This window comes from Coenobita brevimanus, chromosome 93 (assembly GCF_032717465.1).
Source record: "Coenobita brevimanus isolate Jiangsu-jjx chromosome 93, ASM3271746v2, whole genome shotgun sequence".
Classification (NCBI taxonomy): domain Eukaryota; kingdom Metazoa; phylum Arthropoda; class Malacostraca; order Decapoda; family Coenobitidae; genus Coenobita; species Coenobita brevimanus.
This window is the reverse complement of record NC_137046.1, coordinates 19,230,861-19,251,790: the sequence shown is the minus strand read 5'-3', so window position 1 is coordinate 19,251,790 and position 20,930 is coordinate 19,230,861. Positions and strand designations below refer to the sequence as shown.

The window sequence follows — 20,930 nt, the reverse complement described above, 5'->3', positions numbered from 1 at the left end:
GTGTTTGAGGCTGGACGCTTACACCATATCTAGGGAGACATTCACCCGTTTCAAGTACGGGAGACCGAAACCAGATCTCATCTGTGGCGATCTGTGTCATTATTTGGTAAACACCCGGTGAAAGTTCATCGGGGCATCCCTCAAAATAAATATGTGTAATATATCTAGCTGGAACTGACACACAGTACATGTAAATCATCTTGGTAATCAGTAATTTATTGACATGCGGCCAAGGGGGAAGGGACTGTATACACTGACTGGAAATCCAGTAGTTGATGAAGGAGTGGAGGGTGGGGGCGTTGAAGTGGGGGAAGGAGGTGGAGGGAGGGTGGGGGTTGCATGGCGGTGGGGGGTGGGAGTGGGATTAGAATTGGTTAGGGGTGGGGGTGGGTGGGTGAGGGTATGGGAGAGGGTTGGGGATGGGTGGTAAGGGGTGGGACGAGTAGAAGGTAGAGGGGAAGGGGGTTGCGTGGTGGTGGGGAGTATTGTGGGGGGCTGGGGGGCTTGTGGAGGGGAGTTGGGGGACGTGAGGTGTGGGGTGTGGGAGGTTCGAAAGTGGGGGGTAGGGGGTTGTTGAGGGGTGGGAATGATGGGTGGTAGGGGACGGTGGTGGGGTGGGGGTGGCGGTTGGGGGGTTCGGGATGGCGGTGGAGGAGTTGGGGTGGCAGTGGGAGGGTGGTGGGGGTGTGTAGGTGGGGTGGGGGGGTGAGATGGTTGGGTGGCAGTGGGGGGGATGGGGGTGGGGTTTGGAGGGGGTAGGGGGTGGCTCACCTGATATGAAATGCCTGCTACAGAGTCGGGTGTAGGCTGTCGGCTGCCAATTCTCCCTCTTCACGACAACTATCCACTTCTGTTGCCTTTCCTCATTGGCTGGAAACCGGAAGAAGTTTACCCCACTTCCAGTTTTCTGCCATGTTTTACAGCCGATGGCACAACAATGGATTACCATTGTGGAATCTGCAATTCTCTCTCTAGACGTCTGACAATTTGCCGTCCAGTATGGCGTCGTAAACAAGAGTCACATGACCCTTGACGTCACGTGGAAAAGATCTATCTATAAATATAAAGAACCAGAAAACCTTTTTGTATGATTGACAGCCTGGAGCACCGCCAGATGGTAACAGATATCGTATTGTAGTTGCAATAGCTGTGAAGCCTATGCCCAGAGTTGGACACATAAAAAAAAAGAAGCTAATATTATTATAATGCATTAAAATTATACTCGCTCAGCTTTTTTCATACTCATGACTTTATTTATATTACATTGTTTCTCCACGCTTATATGCTAGCTGGAAACATTATCACACGTTACTTCATGGTATGTTACTAACGTTAATGATAACTCACGTGAATGTTAATTCATGTAGACATGGACACAACATAACATCGTCAGCCAAGAATGTTACAAACCTACCTGGCAACGTTTAGGTGAGGGTTGGGTGGGAAGGGGTTGGGGTGGAGAAGGCGGGGTGGGGGGAGGCTGTGTTCGTTCGCCCGGGCTATTCTTCCTTTGGCTTCAGCAAGTAGGGGGGTTACCGATTATTACTTTCGGGTGTACTTGCTATCTATTTATATGAGACATAGTAATATGGTTACATACTACTAAATGGGTACATGTATACTGACTTCATTCTGTTGGGCAGTTTTTATTCAAATTAATTCTATACTATATGTAACCCCACATATCTGATATTTTATATAAAATATATATGCAATATTTACAATATTTATACAATTGGTTTCACTTGTAACACATAGCTTTTGTCTATTGTTTCCAAGTTTTCAATCCTAGCTTGCACATTGAGCATAGCCAATATTAATATAGCATATACGATGGAGATAAATATAAGGATGACTGGATCTGGGCAATAAACATAATATGGAGTAAACATTATAGCACTATATTCCTCCTAAGATTGCAGTATTCGATTGATCAGTTGCATGGTTTCCAACATAGGTGAAGTTAACTTAATATGTGTACTCATATTTAAATTAATCTTAGGTAATGGTAGAAGAACTTATATTTGTGGCTGAGAATTGCATAGTGGTTTCTAGTGGGTAAAGTTGACAATGAAGGGGTTAGCACTGAACAGTATTCCGGTGATATAAATCAGATGCTGTTGTATGGGTTGGAGGTGTGACTGGGCAAGTTACGAAAACTCATGTATTTTAGGTCAAGTAGAAAAGCTGTGAATGTCCAGTGTGTTGATGATGGATGAGTTTATCTGAAGCAAATATGAAGTTACAGTGATGATGGATGTTGTGATTCTTTATGATAACCATTTCATAAGGGACTGTCTCAGCTGGCTGAAACGTTAAGATGTATGCTGGACACAGGTGAAATTCATCAATGATGTGCGATATTTATATTCAATTGTTGTTTCACCAGCGAAGGTGACAGTGTCCTGTTTATCGGAGACCATGATGACTTCTGGTTTGGTGTTGATGGTGACTAATGAGTCATTTTTTTTTTTTTTTTTTTAGAAAAGGGTATATTCAATAGACCCTAAAAAATATAATATGTTATGAATGATACATGAACTTCTATTGATGTTGGTGTGAGTGTTGCTTCTGAGTATGGATGATATAACATCAGATTCCTTTCCTCAAACAAGGGCTTCAAACCATGCTTCTTTATGCGGTGACTAATTATTTGACATAGATTGTGAATGGGAAGTAAATTAATGATGATCCTACCGTTACCAGCATTAGCAATGCCTTTCATGAAAGCTTGATAACGAGCTCTAGTATTGTCTCACTGAAGTATTATTTTGTCAGAATGTTCCATGACCACTGAGAAGTGTTGGTAAATTGTCGTATTCCCCCTTCCAGTGCATTTACTTTCTCCACAATTTCTTGAGTTGATTTCTCTTTGTCTTTTGTGGGTTCTTTACAATCATCATTACACTGCTCTGGGTATCAGCCAGCTTATGTTGTTATGAGAAAATTTGTGCAGTCTTGTTAAATTTATTACTTTTTTTTTTTTTTTTTTTTTTTTTTTAATGTGTCCGACTCTGGGCATAGGCTTCACAGCCTGCTATCAAGGCCCAGGAGTCCTCCTACATACCATACACCTCTACATGTCACCTACTCGAGTTGTGAAGTGAGCAGGGTGGTAATGATTTCAATTGTGAAATTGGCTGGCTGGCTTTGTTTGTGTGAGGGTAAACAAATATCTTGTGAACGGACTGAGCTATCAACATGAAACTTTCATTTTTTTTTTTATGTGACCGACTTCTGGGCATAGGCTTCACAGCCTGCTTTCAAGGCCCAGTAGTCCTCCTACATACCATGCACCTCCACATGTCACCATTTTGGAGCTAACACCCACCGTCCATACTGAATACATGCTAAGGCTGTCTCATACAGGACTGGTGTATTGGTACTAGCGGAGGTATTTTTGCAACATGTCGGCGGGTCTTTTCTGGTAGATCATAAAGTCTGATATTTATGAAATTCAAATCCTTAAATTGTTCCCTGCCCCAGCGCGATATGAACCCGGGTCCATTAGGACTGCAGGCCAACTCTCTACCGATTGAGCCACCGGGTTATCAAGGTATGGCCAAAATCTTGCACGAGTTCGAAAATGGGCCCTCGGAGTCAAGTTCAGGCTCACCAAAATGGCGGCCAAATGCAACTAGTTGACCTTTGGTGACCTTGACCCCAAGTGCCCATTTTCGAACTCGTCCAAGATTTGGCCATATCTTGATACCCTGAAAGCTTCATATTGATAAGTCAAGCCGTTCATAAGATATCTTCTTTACCCACACACAAACTAAGCCAGCCAGCCAACCTCACAACTAAAATGAAGGCATTACCACTCCTCTCGCTTGCCACTGACATTGCGAAGTGAGCAAACTGGTAATGTTTTCAGTTGTGAGGTTGGGTGGCTGGCATTGTTTGTGTGTGTTTTACATCCTGAATTTGCATCAAATCAGAAACTGGGTGCAAAATTATGTGCCGAGGAAAAATTTTCCAGTTACGCAGGTGGTGAGATACCATCATGAGATGGCTTCTTGTTATTTATTTCTTCAAGATCATTTTCTGTAGGCAGTCCAAAAAGGTTACCCAGAATTGCTCCATCTATATCAAACAAACCACATTTGTCGCGTGTATTTGTGATGTTGTTTGTTTCCCTTATTGTGTCAGTCCAACGTCCTGGTGTTCATAATGGTCTTAGCCTGTTCTAGCTTCCAGTCCACTAGCTTAACCCACCGCGTCTGGATGATTTATGGATACGTCACCACGTTTTGTCATGGTGACACCCGATGACGTACCCATTCGTTGTGCAATTGCAAGGTTCGTCATTTGCACATTTTTTAAGTTTCACGGGTGATTTTTGGTATGCATATGTGGGAGACCTTCCTCTACCCAACACCAGGCGGGGATAATGCCTGGCCCCACCTGACCCCCCTCCCCCCCTGCATGCCATTTTCTCTGCAACTCACCTGTTAGCAATGACCTGGCCAGTAAAGACATGTCGCACCACAGTCTCTCCAATGACGAAATTCAAGGTGAAAGTGATTCCTGAGGTGAAGGACAAAGGAAGAAATAAGCCAGAGAAAGAAGCAAGCAGAAGTGATGAGGCGGTAACATCATAAAAAACGTGCCATATGTTGATGTTTTGGGTGAGTGAACAATGCTTATATTGCCTATATTATTGTCTGAAAACCAATATACTCTTGTACTACATATAAATTCGTACCAAATATATAAATAGCTAACCAGTTATGAATGGTTTGAAATAGCTACCCCTCTCATAGAAAACGTTTTCTCTCGAGCCAGGCCTGAGAGAACACGGTAACAAGGTAAAGGTACTCTTACTTCTACTGTATTTCTAAACTCAACTGAGCACTTTCTCTCTGATTTTCGATGATTTCTCATAAAAAGTGGAGGTTTTAGCCAAAAAAAATTTTTCTAAAATCTGCTGGGATGGGGGGGGGGGTCATTGGTGAAAAATCTGCCAGGATGCGGCAGGTTAATGATCTCTTATGTCTTCAGCACTCACATCTATTCGTTGAGGTAAGGAGAATATTAATGCTTTCCACATGAGTTTGTAAATATGCAAATGTCCTAGGCTGTTGTGTTTTTTTTTTTTTTATGTTTGTTGATGTCAGCATAATTAATTGGGTTTATTTCCTGCCCTTTGAGACCTATGGTAGAATTTGAGTCACATCAGAAAGTCCATCCCCTACTGGTAGTAACTTAACCCCTTCGCCAGGAACATGTCGTTTCATCCTTCCTAGTGCTTGGTAATTTCATTCAGATCAAGGGAGTTGTTTTATTGTACTGTACTGCATTAAGAACCAAATCTATTAAGCTGTTTAACAGTTAAACTCCTGTTTATTCAGTAGTTGTTAGAGCCAAGCGGTATTCACTGACATTTGGGGTGTAGTCTACTGGGATCAGACTGAAGCACCAGTTGAACAAGGCAGTACTCCGAAGGTGGATGGGAAGCTGATGACAGGGAGAGCAGAAGCCCTCGTTTCATCCTGGGAATTAGCTTCTGACCCCTCCCCTTTGCCGAATTTTTTCATTGTTACAGCAACACAGGGAGTAGGTCAGCATACTCTCCTGTACAAGCTCTCCTAATTGTCATCGTCAGACTACAAGCACATTGTACACCACACCCTCTGTTCTTTAAGAAAAAAAAAACATCCCATCACCCAGCCTTGGAGTCCCCAGAAGGAACATAAAAGCCCCCACCATATGCACCAGTCCCGGTGTCAGAAAAGAGAGATGCTTGGAACCACTTACTATCTCATATTTTCTTCATTTCTGCAATATTCATGTTCATTCCACTGTTTTTCTCTTTGATGAACACCACCTTTCTTCCTCCAAACCTCATCTTCTTTCCCTTACTGAGACTCAGTTGCCTGAGTCAACTGATAGCAAACCCTTCTCTGCATACTCCTACATTCTCTACACTCACTTCAAAGCCAAAGGTGGCTGTTGTGTCTATGCATGCAACAACACCTGTTGCTCCCATGTTCCTGAATTTGAATCTTCTGAATTCTCTGCCCTCTGGCATCGGTTATCCTGTCATTCTGTGACTAAATATATCTGTGCTGTTTACTTTTCGCCTGATTCTACTGACTACAGAAAATTCTTTTACTATCTTTTCTTTGTGATGGTAAACATCCTATCAAATTCTCTTGTCTTTGCAATCTCCCTTCTAGATGATTTCAATGTTCACCGCCACCTTTCGCTCTCCCCTCCTTTCAGTAATCCACCTGGTGATCGGGTCTACATCTATTCTATCCTTAATGACATAGAGCAACTAGTATAGCACCCATCCCTGACTGCCATGGGAAGAGTTCCAACGTACTTATTTATTTTCTTACGACTAATCCATCTGTTTATGCAGTTAATCTTCCTCGCAGCTGAACTGCTTCGATCACGCCTTATCATTTTAACTTGTCCTACTGTTTCAGTAAGGCCTCTGGACTCTTCCAAGAAGTGACAGCTCAGTAAGGCCTATGGACTCCTCCAAGAAATGACAGCTTGGGCACTTTGGAGCTGCTAATTGGGAGATTGTCAAATGGAACTTTTTATTTTTCTTTGGAATGATTATTGCTTCCATGGTCATGAACCATCTGAATGTGCCATGCGCATTACAGAGGTTGTTCTCTCAGGCAAGGAAGCATACATTCGTTTCTTGTATCCACTGACTAATGCAAAAAAACCTTGGTTTGATGATGCTAGTTCTAGTGCTGTCCACAAGGAAAGGGCCTTCAAAAGGGTACCTGAGCCAACCCACCCGTGAATCTCATTCATTTGATATCTCTGCCTGGAAACATGGTAACTCTGTCCTTCACTCTGCTAAAAACTATTTCTTTCATACTAAACTCTTTCAACTTTTTGACACAAATTCTTCCTGCTAGTTCTGACACCTTGCCAAAAACCTTTCTAACAACTTTCCTTCATTGTCTGTCCTTCCTCTTTTTTGCTCTGATGGCTCTGTAGTTGTTTCTTGTACAGATAAAACAATTTTAACTCAGACTTTCTCCTCCAATTCCACTCTAAACGATTTCAGTGCTGTTCCTCCATAACTTCCACCCTCTGACTTCCCCATGGCTGACATTAAAATTTCTTCAGCTGATGTGTTTTCTGCCATCACTAGCCTCAATAACTGCACGGCATATGGTCCTGATCTATTCTTTTTAAAATTTTTAAAGCACGTTTCCTATCATAACCTTCTTTCTGATCGTCAGTATGGGTTCCATCAGGGACGCTCCACTGGCGATCTTCTCACCTACCTTTCAAACACCTGGTCATCCTCCTTTTGGGGTGAAATGTTTGCCATTGCACTTGACATCTCAAAGGCTTTCTATTGAGTCTAGCATAAATCTTTAATTTCCAAGTTGCTCTCTGACGGCTTCTATTCTTCTGTCTGTGTCTTCATCTCTAGCTTCCTTTTTGGTCGTTCTATACCCGCTGTTGTAGACGGCCTACGTTCTTCTCCAATTGTTATCAATATTGAGGTTCCTCAGGGTTCTGTTCTATCACCAAATGTCTTCATTCTATTCATCAACGACTTTCTTAACTGTACATCTAACCCTATCCACTCATACACTGATGATCCACCCTTCACCTTTCCACTTACGTCCCGCAGCATCGATCTTGACTGTTACTTAAGCAAATAAGGGATGAAGCTATGGCACACTTGATGTCGGACTTGACTCATATTTCTGACATGGGTAAAAGTGACCCCGTTGTTTTTAATGCATCAAAAACTCAGTTCTTACAGATATTGATCCGTAAAATCTACTACAGGAATATCCTCTAATTTATGACAATACCCAACTCAATCCTGCATCAGCTTTGAACATACTTGGGGTTTCATTCTCTTGGGATTCATCTTGGAAAGATCATATTGCCTCTCTTGTAAAAGCTGCTTAATAGCGATTGGGTTTGTTAAACTGACCCCATGCGTTCTTTACTCTCGCACAGTTGTTGACTTTATACACGGATTTTATTCATCCCTGTGGAAAGTACAACTTTCATGAGTGGGGAGACTACCCACATACAGCTCTAAACAAGAAATAGTCAAAGGCTTTTCGTTTCATTAACTCTCCTCTTGTTATTGGCTCCCTTCAACCACTGTCTCTTCGCCACACTGTTGCATCTTTATCAGTTTTCTGTCGTTGCTTCAGTGGTCATTGCTCCTCTGAAGTGTATGCTTGCATCCTTCCACCACTACTGCGGGAGCGTACCATCCGTTTAGCAACGAACACATATCCATTTTCTGTCCAACTCTCTATTGCACTAGTAAACTGTTACTCCCAGTCCTTCATGTATGCAACACGTCAACTCTGGAACTGTCTTCCTCTGTCTGTATTTCCTTCTGCCAGTGACCTCCAGTGTTTCAAACGCAGTGTGTGTCCATGCATCTCAAAATGAATGGATTTTGAACTATCTGTTTGTTATCTTTTTATTTTTTCTTAGGATGAACATTAATTGTGGGCTTCTAGCCTTTGGTTCCTTCTATCCATCTGTCTATCTATCTACAGACAGATAGATAGCAAGGAAAACGGAGCCATAGGCTAGCAGCCTGCAAAGATCATTCATCCCAAGAAAAAATAAAAACAAGATAACAAAAATCCAGTTCAAATAATTGTGGAGACTTGTAGCAACACCATGTTATTGTTCTTGCTTCTGCCAGAGAAACGAATTCAGCTGACAGTAAACTCTTCCCAGTGAAGGGATCAAGGGCGTCCAGCCAGCACTGCCGGCTTGACTGGACCAGGAATATTCACCGTTACTGTGAAGGCATCATGTCATCCTTATAGTTTATGTAGAGGCAACTGTGAGCAATAATGGTTAATGTAAAGACAGCTAACAGGGTTAATGCACGATAGGAACAACTGTCAGCCACATACTTGGTGGAAATATCTCAGCCACACACAGTACTTGTTGAAAATGTATCTTCTACATGGTTGTTGCAAATTGCGAAGGCAACAGTCATCCATATACTGTACTTATTGGAAATGCAGCCTGTAAGCCTGATGGTTACTGCAATGGCAACTTGGCAGCCACGTTGTTATTGGAAGGGCAACAGGTAGACGCATGGCTATTGCAAAGGCAGCTGTCAGCCACATGGTTGCTGCAAATGGAGCTGTCAGCCAGCCTTGGTCATTAACATTGTCACGACGGCCCCACACTGCAATAAACGCTGTCACTAATACTGCCCTTTACATGAAGAGTCGCTCATGAATATTTAACTGTGTTTCCTGATGTATATTATCTTGCTTTAGGTGAAGACTCGGATCTGCATATGAAGACCCTCTCGTCGTAACGACGTTTTAATGTTAGTACTGAACACACAAACAGAATGCGTTAATAACACTGTCGTGCATTGTTTTTGCTGACTAATCATTGAGGGTTATTTGTGGTAATTAGAGTACGCTGATTCCAAGAAAAAAAAAAAAAAACATTTTTGCACAGGACTTTACGTTTAGCAATAAAATGTATAATGAGTAAAAAAAAATGAAAGGGACAATGACATTATAAAGTTTTGTTATTCGATTCGAATTTCCACATACTGTCTCACATTTAAGAGTCGCAAAATGTACACCCGCGAACCAAAGTTTCGGTACCCCCCTCGATGGAAGGAAGTGGAAGTCAGGGTTAGAGAGAGGGCAGGTGAACGGACAACCGTGAGTGGTACTTTGGAACTGAGCTACGAGGCGAATAGTAAGAAACCTAATGACACTGGATTCGAGACATTTCCATGCTATTCACCTGCAAAACATTATGCGTTCGTACCATACATACTGTAACATATAACATAAACTACTGTGTTATCATAGTGTCCTGTGGTACTGACCCATCTGTTTCGGATCCTCATCACACAAATAAAGCACCGAGCCAGTTGTATATAAGTTGCAACTTGTCATTATAACTGCAGTCATAATTTTTGTGAATGTTATCCCTGGATTGTCTCTAACTATAATAAAGAATGATTGTGCATTTAATGTTGATTCTCACAGTAGTTGTGCGGATGGTTATATATGTGGCAATTATTTTATGTGGACGACTAAACCACACTGTGATGGACAGCTGAGAGCTGAAAATAGATTCAGACAACACAAAATGTTATGAGACAACTAAGACACAGCTGTGGTATCCTGCTCCACCTCGTTATCAAGGCCTTAACTGGGGCTTCACCTCATACGTGCATTATTTTCCTTCAGTCTCTTCCTCTTTTATTACTCTTACTTCCCGGTATCCTCTTACTGCGAGTCGTCATATTCCTTGGAGGGTTTCTTGTCGTCCGGTCCTATAACCCTTACTGTATTACATTATTCCTCGCATCATCACTCCCAGAGAAACAACGTTAGCACAAGATTGCTGAATCTGTTTATACCATTATTGCCACTGCCACTACTACTGTAATCCCCCTTTTCCTATTGTGTCTAATTTCCCTCACAGTACTACTGCTGCTGCTCCTATTACTACTCCTCTATAAATCTGTATAATAATAAATATGATTGTCCTTATGTCTGTGTATCTGTTAATCATAATTATTGTCCCTGTCCCACCGTCGACAACTCGTCACTGACCCGGCACCGCTACTCCAGTTCCCACCCACCATGGATTCTACTCCTCCCCCACTCCGACACCACATTACCCTTCACCTCAACCTTGGGCCAGAAGGCCTGTTGTTCACCCTTTACCTGTGAATATACGTGGCATGCATTAATAATAAAAAAGAAGGCATTTGAGAGTTAAACGGTAATCGCCCTCTAAAATATTCTGTTTGCCAAGTCCAAACTTACGGCCATATTTTGATACCATGAAGGTTTTATGTTGATAGCTCAAGCCATTCATGAGATATAATAGGAACACACACACACACACACACACACACACACACAGGTGCAGTTAAAAACATGATCGCTCCGCCTTCTAAAGGTAGGCGATAATAATATAATAACAACAACATCGTAGATGTGTACTGTAGTGTTCCTAACATTACACTTAATAACTGCGGACCCAAACGTGCTTATATTACGGAGCACTGATATATTAACCACAAACCGACCACAGACCGTTCTTATCATTACCACTGCACCTTCCCTATAGCACTTTACCATGGTAATACAACCCACTGTAGTCCTCTGTGAGATCGCTACACGTGTTTGGGAAAAATAACAGTGCACAACATGCCTACAAACCACTAAAATAAGCATATGATGTTTCACTGACATCCATCAAATAGCCTAGGAGAAGTTAGTGGACAAACAAACAAACGACTGGACACAGACAGACAGAAGCAGAATGTCTCGCATCGGTATGTAACTACCTGACAAAACTCTTGTGATCCTGCATTGCAGGTGTCATCACAGTAATAATAATAATAATAATAATAATAATAATAAAAATAATAATAATTAATCACGTTATTAGGCACGATACTGAGAAGGACACACACTGGAATAGCATGTGTCGACGCAATGCAGAATCTGTTTGCCATGACAGAAGGTTGGGTTGCGGTCAATCATTAATTTAGTATTACTATAAGCCTACAATTACAGCATATTATGGCACTGGTTGGTTTTATATGTCACAGCTGTTTTCACTTGTTTTATCAGGGAGATTATGGTGTTTGTCCTCCTCTGTATCATGGATATTAACATGTGATTACTACTACTACTACTACTACCACGATTATTATTATTATTATTATTATAACTATGATGACACCTACAAAGCAGGATCGTAATAGTTTTGTCAGGTTGTCATATACCGATGCGAGATATTCGGCCTCAGTCTATGTCCAGCCGTGTGTTTGTTTGTCCGCTAACTTCTAGGCAATTTAATGGATGTCAGTGAAACGTCACAGGTGTATTTTAATGGGTTGTAGGCATGTTGTGTGCTGTTATTTTTCCCAAACATGTGTAGTGATCCCACAAAGGACTTCAGTGGGTTGTATTACTATGGTGAAGTGCTACAGGTAAGGTTCAGTGGCAATGATAGGAACGGTTTGTGGTCGGTTCTGTGGTTAATATATCAGAGCTCCGTAATATAGGCACGTTTGGGTCTGCGACTTTTATAATTATGTAATGTTCGGAATACTGCAGATGTATGTTGTTGCTGTCAATTTTATGATTATTCTTATTAATGCATGCCACGTATATTCACCGGTAAAAGGTGAACAACAGGCCTGGTGGCCCAAGAAGGAGGTGAGGGGTAAAATGGTTCGGAGTGGGGGAGGAATAGAGCTAATGGCTGGTGGGAGAGGGGGGGATGGGGTGCAACTGGGGTAGCGGTGCGGGGTGACGAGTTGTCGACGGTGGGACAGGGACAATATGATTAACAGATACACAGACATAAGGACAATCGTATGTATTATTATACAGATTTATAGCTGAGTAGTAATAGGACTAGCAGTAGTAGTACTGTGAGGGGAATTGCAGTAGACACAATGGGGAAAGGGGGAATAGTAGTGGCAGTGGCAATAATGGTATAAACAGATTCAGCAATCTTGGGCTAACGTTGTTTCTCTGGGAGTGATGATGCGAGGAATAATGTAATACAGTAAGGGTTATAGGACCGGACGACAAGAAACCCTCCAAGGAATATGACGACTCGCAGTAAGAGGATACCGGGAAGTAAGAGTAATAAAAGAGGAAGAGACAGAAGGAAAATAATGCACGTATGAGGTGAAGCCCCAGTTAAGGCCTTGATAACGAGGCGGAGCAGGATACCACAGCTGTGTCTTAGTTGTCTCATAACATTTTGTGTTGTCTGAATCTATTTTCAGCTCTCAGCTGTCCATCACAGTGTGGTTTAGTCGTCCACATAAAATAATTGCCACATATATAACCATCCGCACAACTACTGTGAGAATCAACATTAAATGCACAATCATTCTTTATTATAGTTAGAGACAATCCAGGGATATCATCCACAAAAATTATGACTGCAGATATAATGACAAGTTGCAACTTATATACAACTGGCTCGGTGCTTTATTTGTGTGATGAGGATCCGAAACAGATGGGTCAGTACCACAGGACACTATGATAACACAGTAGTTTATGTTATATGTTACAGTATGTATGTTACGAACGCATAATGTTTTGCAGGTGAATAGCATGGAAATGTTTCGAATCCAGTGTCATTAGGTTTCTCACTATTCGCCTCGTAGCTCAGTTCCAAAGTACCACTCACGGTTGTCCGTTCACCTGCCCTCTCTCTAACCCTGACTTCCACTTCCTTCCATCGAGGGGGGTACCGAAACTTTGGTTCGCGGGTGTACTTCTATATTACTGTATACATCCATTTCTCATCGACCTACATTGAATTCTGATCACTGATTTTACTTTTGTTTCTATCCAGGTTAATCATGGCATACAAATACTGTTATATATGCAGTTGTATTGCCACACAACAGCAGCACACAAACTTTGCTGGAAAGGCATATCACGCATATTTTGAGATGAAATTGAGTGATCAAGATAAAACCTGGGCGCCTCATTCTGCATGTAGTTCTTGTGTGGAGAAACTTAGACAGTGGACCAAGGGAGAGAGGAAGATCCTGAGCTTTGGGATTCCCATGGTTTGAAGGGAACCACAAAACCATTTCGATGATTGCTATTTTTGCCTTTTCAACTTATATGCATTCGGTACCAAAACAAAATCTCTCATTAAATATCCTGACTATCCATCAGCAAGAAGACCTATCCCTCACTCTTAAGAAGTACCTGTTCAAGTCTTTGTTCCCTTCGTTTGTTCTGAAGATGAAGCCGTCCTAGCTGAAGTGACTGATGACGGGGACAGTGATTAACATGATTCATTGCTGACTAACCTCCGTGTTTGTTCAGTCAGCCTAAGTTGAATGATCTGGTGCGAGATCTTAACTTGCCGGAAAGGTCTGCTGAACTGCTGAGTTCAAGACTGAATAAGAAAAACTTGCTAGCTCCAGGAACAACATTCTGTTCAGACCAAGAGAAAATGACCTATTGAAAAATTTTTCATGACGGATGAAGAATTTGTAGTTTCTGAAGACATTAGAGGTCTCATGAAAAAAAAAAAAAAAAAATGGGATGTACCCTTTACCATCCTGATCAATGGAGGCTCATCATTGATAACCTCAAGATGAGAAGTCTAAAGTGTGTACTTTTACTTCACGGAAATGAGTTGGCGTCAATCCCAGTTGGGCATCCAGCTCATTTGAAAGAATCCTACGAGAATTTTAGAAAGATACTGGATAAAATCAAACACAACGATAATAAGTGGATCGTTTGCAGGAACCTCAAGGTATTATCGATGCTCCTGGAACAGCAAGGTGATTACACCAAATTCCCCCCCCCTCTTTTTTTTTTCTTTTCTTTTCTTACCTTCGCCAGAAGGTATAAGTTTTACCCTCCGTTTGTTTGTTTGTCTGTCTGTAAGTAGGTTTACTCAACAAGTTATGAATGGATTTTCGTGATTTTTGGAGGGGTAGGGTACTGCCCAATGAACAATCGTTTAGATTTTGGTTGTGATCCGGAATTATTTGTTTGTTTGTTCACACCATATTTCTAAACGTTCTCAATGAATTTCAATGAAATTTTGTGGAAGGGTGGGCCATGGGCTAAGAAAGAATCGATTAAATTTGGGTGCGGATCGGGATGCGGCATTGGTGGAGGGAAGCGGCCTCTCAGTGCTGCCCTAGTTATTTTTATGAGACAGTCTAGAAGGAAGTCAACCCTGGATGAAAAAAGAGTGGTCAGAAAGGAATCAATTTAAAGCTGGCGAGAAATCCATTGTTAATGAGTCTTTGGTTGATCCATAAATAATACTACTTCTGCCATTGCACATCGTTTGGTCTAATGAAACAATTTTTGAAAGTTTTACATGAAGAAGGAACCCATATTCAATATTTGTGTTCCAAATTCACTGCCATGACATATGAGAAACTGAAAGATCGTATTTTTGGTGGCCCACAAATAAGACTGTTGATCAAACACCAACAGTTCCCGAATACACTGAAAACGGATGAAAGGAATGCCTGGAGTGCGTTTGTTGCAGTTATGTTGGGCTTCCTCGGGTCAACCAAGGCTGAAAACTATAAGTATCTTGTTGAAAACTTCGTGTCCAGTTTTCGGAAACTAGGGTACAATATCAATGTGAAACTATACTTTCTGCATAGCCATATAAACTACTTTCCTGATAATCTTGCAGCTGTAAGCGAGGAACAAAGGGAGGGATCCCATAAGGACACAAAAATAATGGAAAAACGACATCAAGGCGGATGGGACATCCACATGATAGCTAATTACTACCGGTGTTTGAAACGTGATTGTTTCAAGGCTGTTTACTCACAGAAAAAAGGAAAGTTCACACCGTAGTCTGTCATAGCTTACTTGCTACTATATCAAATTTATCATTTCATTTTGTAAAATATATTCACGTTCTGTACATGTAGCAGCCTTGGCTCAGTGGGTTGGAGCGCTCCACGCTGACCGAAGGGTCGGAGGATCGAATCCACCCAAGGGTCATTGGTAGACATCAGGAAGGGCATCCGGTCATAAATGTTAAACGCTCCAATCCAAAGTCCTCTACCCAGGGGCAACGCCTTAGCCCTTCGGGGATACCTGGCGTGAAACCAACACGATAATAATAATATTCACGTTCTGTGCATCATCTGATTTTCTTTTTCAAAAACAGCGCCTGGAAATGTGCAGATTAAACTGTGTTCAATAAATCAGCAGATTTTTCCCCTTCTGCAGGGCTGTGTAATAAATAAAAGGTGGTGAATGGTAAATAAGTGAAATGCCCATTATTAATGTGTGAGATCGATCATGCTGGAGTAGAAAAACAGTTTTAAGATTTGATTTTTAAAAAATAATTGTGTTCATAAATTTTCAGCAAGAACTGTTAGCATGTCATATACACACGCCCACCAGTTTGGCCACAACGGTTGTAGGTGATAAGATTAGTCTGGCATATTTTTGTAAAGCTGTTAAGTTTTATTGTCAGTGTGATGATATGAAAGTACATTATGTGACGATGCTGACTCGCTATATGTGGAGGTGACTGCTGGGCAACAGACAAATGACTGGCACGTCTATGTGCAGAGCAATATGCGTACATTGAAGGTTAACTGTGATCATGTGCTCGGTGCCAACAGGTGCAAAACTGGCTGGCAGCAGGTGACGTTAGTATCAACACTGGCAACTGACCAGGCATCGTGCTGTTCCCTCGCTCTAGGAACAAAGAATCTCTGCTTTACTGAGTGACTGTCACAGAGGTAAGCGTACTACACTATGCCATGGGGAATGTGTATACTTACCTCAGTGTATTTTTAACCATGCAGATATCTAATTTGTTTGTCTGTTTTTCTGTCAAAAGTTAAATTATAATGGAAATGATAAATATCTGTTGCTAACAAGGTTATGCTAAATAAGATATCAGCATACTGAATACATATCTGTATTCCAGGGTCTTCAGTTCCACAAGCTTTCCAAAGCCATAATTATGACAGTTAAAGAGAATGTACACAAAGGGTTGTGAGACTGTGTGATTTTGTATTAAAACTTCCAGTCCTCTTATAAACACCAGCATTGTTTCTGGATCATACCTACCTCACTTATAAGAGAACATATAATTATCTCTCTCTCTATCTATTGCCAGACGCCACAATCCCGTAAGAGGTGGCCATTTGACTTTGAGTTATTTGTTTTACGGGGAGGGGCACCAACCCTCCACCAACCCACTTGTTGACACGTAGGGAGCACGTATGGTTTGGTTATATGGGTACCACCCAGCGTTGTAAATGGTTTCTTGGCTTACAGGAAACCATTTGGCTTGTCACTCAGTGTAAAGCCACCGGTAAAGGAAAGAAAAGCGATTAGAAGTGACAGGAAAGATGGGAGAAATAGGAGGAGAGGAGGTTGGGCACAGAAAAAGAATGATAAAGGCTAAAGAAGTAGGCAGCGCTACATCCAGTGAGTGAACAACAGATTATATTATTTGATTACATAAAGTTAGTATATATGATGAAACTGGATACAAATGTTTATCTATCTATTTTCCTATGTATGTATGTACAGTATGTCTGTATCTATTTGTTTTCATATCTATCTCTCTATCTATCTATTCATCTATCTACCTATATGACTATCTATCTATCGATAGATAGATAGATAGATAGATATACATATGGATAGATACATAGATAGATAGAGACATAGAAAGATAGATAGACATATAGATAGATAGCTCTAGATAGATGGATATGCAGTTTCATGATGTATACCAGTCCATCACCATATAAATAACTAGTGGTTGTCATACTCCTTATACGCTTGCCTGTTTATCCTTTGACTAATGCCACAACCTGTGAGGGGATAAATCGATAACATATCTCTTGGCACTTCACTCTTTGGTTGATAACGACCACTATCTTTTCTTTCATAAACAGGTGCAGGACTATCAGAAGGAGACGAGACAATGAGGGTGAGGTTTTAGAGCGTCGCCAAAATGTATGGTGGTGAAGCACCTTTTGCTAAAATCCTTAAGGAGTAACTAATTCACTAGGCCGCCCAATGGGATGCTTCCATATCTAAAATCAAATTAGGTTTAATCTCTACTCTACCCGTATCCTGAAGACAACCGTCTAACATTAGGAAGGATAATATACCCGGTATAAGTAATTTAATTGTATTGAAGGTGTTTGCTAGAGACAGATTCTAGCACCTTCATTATCAGGATTTTCCTAAAAATAAATTAAACTACCCTTGGTTAGAATAAAGTACATAGCAAAGGAGCGAGGACTTTGAATGAGTTAAACGAATTAACAACTCTCCTACCATTTTTCCAAAATAAATATATATTTTTTTAATTTCTGAAATATAAACTTTAGTATCCTTATGTATAGATTTTAATACTTATACAACGATACTTGGGAGTAATTCTCTTGAACGTCAGTAATTGGTTATTAATTATTTACATTCATTACACACTTAAACATTTACTACATTAACACCACTGTCTCAGCACACCTCGTCTACATCATCAGCCTCACTCTAACCATCTTCAACTCTCACTCTCACCACACAGCTACCTCACACCTGCTGTCACCCTCACTACACATCCTCATTACCACCATAGCCTTCACACTCACCAGGACCTTCATTCTCACCCCACAGCATCATCAGTATCACCGCCCTCATGCTCAACACAGGTACGTCAACTATGATGTCAGCCTCCCCCTCAACACACCATATTCCCCACCACACATCCTCAACACGCTCCCCAACCCTCATCCTCACCTACAATCACATACACGATCATTATTCACTACTTTGATGTGGTACTGGCTACTTCTTCCTTCACCCTTATCAGTCTTTTTTATGTCTTCTCTCTTCTCTTCCTATTTCTTCTATCTTTCCTGTCACTTTTTCTTACAATGAGCGAAAAGCCAATTTTTTTCCTTTAAACCAGAAAACCATTTACAGTGCTGGGTGGTAACCATATGACCAACTTTCATGTGTTTCCTTTATGTCAGCAAGTGGGTTGGCAGAGGGTTAGTGTCCCTCCTCGTAAAATAGCTTGCTCAAAGACAAACGGCCACCCCTTACAGGAGTATGACGTCCGGCTCTAGATAGACAGATCTTCAGTTCACCATTAATATGTACTCCTCTACCTTCTTCACATGTTTTCATCAATAATTGTCCAGTCATTGGCGATACTGGTTCACATATTATATCACACACACACACACACACACACACACACACACACACACACACACACACACACACACACACACACAAACTTTATTATTTTGTTCTCAGTTATTTTCTACTCATTCGTAGTAAGTCATATTCCTTCTCACTCACCACATGTGTCATTGTACAACAGAACTCTCTCTCTCTCTCTCTCTCTCTCTCTCTCTCTCTCTCTCTCTCTCTCTCTCTCTCTCTCTCAATGCCTTATTTTGTCATTGGACTTCATTAGGCTTATCCAGTTTCACGATACCTGTACTTGAGAGAAAGAGGGGGGGGGGAGCCACGTTAGCTTCAGCTTCACTAGTACGAACCAAAAATATGTAATGCGGCTGTGTTATAGTACCCAGCGATTCTTAGCAGCTCTTCCTTCGGAGCAGATCTGACATCAGTGATGGCAAGTTGATTTGTTCCTTCCTAGAATGAGAAGGTCTGGTTTAACAGGGCTTTGCATTGTGCCTTTTTTTTTTTTTTTTTAGAGTTAAATCTGTTTCACTCTTTTTGCCACCATTTAGTCCCAGCCATGTTTACATTTTTTTTTTCCTTCTTTTAAACGAATGTAGTTGCTATAAATAACATCCAGTAATTACCTTCAGTATATTTGGTCGGGCATACCACGTTGAGTACACCGCTTCCCGTTTGATCAGTGAAGTTAAGCAACGTTGGGTCTGGTTAGTACTTGGATGGGTGACCGCCTGGGAACACCAGATGCTGTTGGCATAACGTTCTCCCTACGTGTCAAGTGGGGTTGGTGGAGGATTAGTGCCTCTCCCTGTAAAACAATTAACTCTAAGCCCTTGGCCACCCTGTTTGGGATACATGGCATCTGGCAATGAATGAATGAGTATTTAAATACTAAATACTAAGGCATGAAATATTTCAGTATCAAACACATTTCTATGAACGTAAATGTAATTAAAAAATAAACTCCTTCCTTTAGGAATGTTTATAAATACACTGGAAACACATCGTAAATACGTTGAATTCAGCGTTTCCCATAAAGTTTCAGGCTCGCCGATGAGGTTATTTGTCTCATATACAAGAGAAAAGGAATTGTAAAGTCAAAATAAATACTGAAAACTGCATATATATATATATATATATATATATATATATGAAGCCTCTGTGGTACAGTGGTACAGTGTGCGTCTCGTACAGGGGTGGACCAGGGTTCGCGCCCCGCCAGGGTAATAAACTTCGGGAGTGTTCACCCGGCCATGTACTGGATTGGCGGACACAAGGGGTGCTGTGGTTGAACCAGTGTCGCTTACTATAAAGTATGCTTGCACCCAGTCGGCTTGCGTGGGCCGATTACACTTGGTTCACAGACTACACACACATCCAAAGCCACTCCAAAACTACAATTACACTTACAAGCACTTCTCACCCTACATACAATCTCTACCAGACAGCCTAAGCCACTTGGTAGAGATACATTGGCTGTATTGTCCCGACTTCGGTCGGGATAGGCCGGTCCTGCAATGGATACTCAAACGGCTGATGATGATGATATATATATATATATATATATATATATATACTGTATACACTATCTATTTATCTATCTATAGCCCGACGCCCTAATCCCGCAGAGGGTGGCCACAGACAAAACGCCTCCAAGTCGCTCTGTCACCCACCATTTGACTACCCTCCCCCAAACTCACCCCCCCCTCCCTCATATACCTCTCAACTCCATCCCTCCACCTCATCCTCGGTCTACCTCTCCCTCTCCCTCCCTCCACCTCACCTACATACACCCTCTTAGTCAGTCGTTCATTCTCCATTCTCTTCACATGTCCAAACCACCTCAGTGTATTTCTCCTAATCTTCTCAACCACATCCACATCCACCCCACAGCGTTCCTTCACTTCTTCTTTCGTCAACCTGTCCCTCCACGTCACTCCACATGCTCCTTTCAAGTAACTCATTTCCACTGCTCTCACTCTTGACTTGTTCCCCTCTTGCAAGGTCCATGCCTCGCTTCCATACGTCAGGGTAGAGATCACAAAACTATCATGCAGTGACTTCTTAACTTCCATACTCACCTCCCTATTTCTCATCACTGCTTTCAGTGTACCAACAACCTTCCTGTACCCTGCTGTACCCTTTCATGCACTTCATCCCCCAAAGTTCCATCCTTACTCATCACACTACCCACGTACTTGAATGCACTCACATTCTCCATATCCTCACCATCCAACCTCACTG

General features: G+C 41.5%; 1 pseudogene; it reads left to right on the top strand.

The window, feature by feature from the left end:
• The first annotated feature begins 19,323 nt into the window (after positions 1–19,323).
• On the top strand, positions 19,324–19,442 carry LOC145412643 (5S ribosomal RNA; annotated as a pseudogene).
• Positions 19,443–20,930: the final 1,488 nt, after the last annotated feature.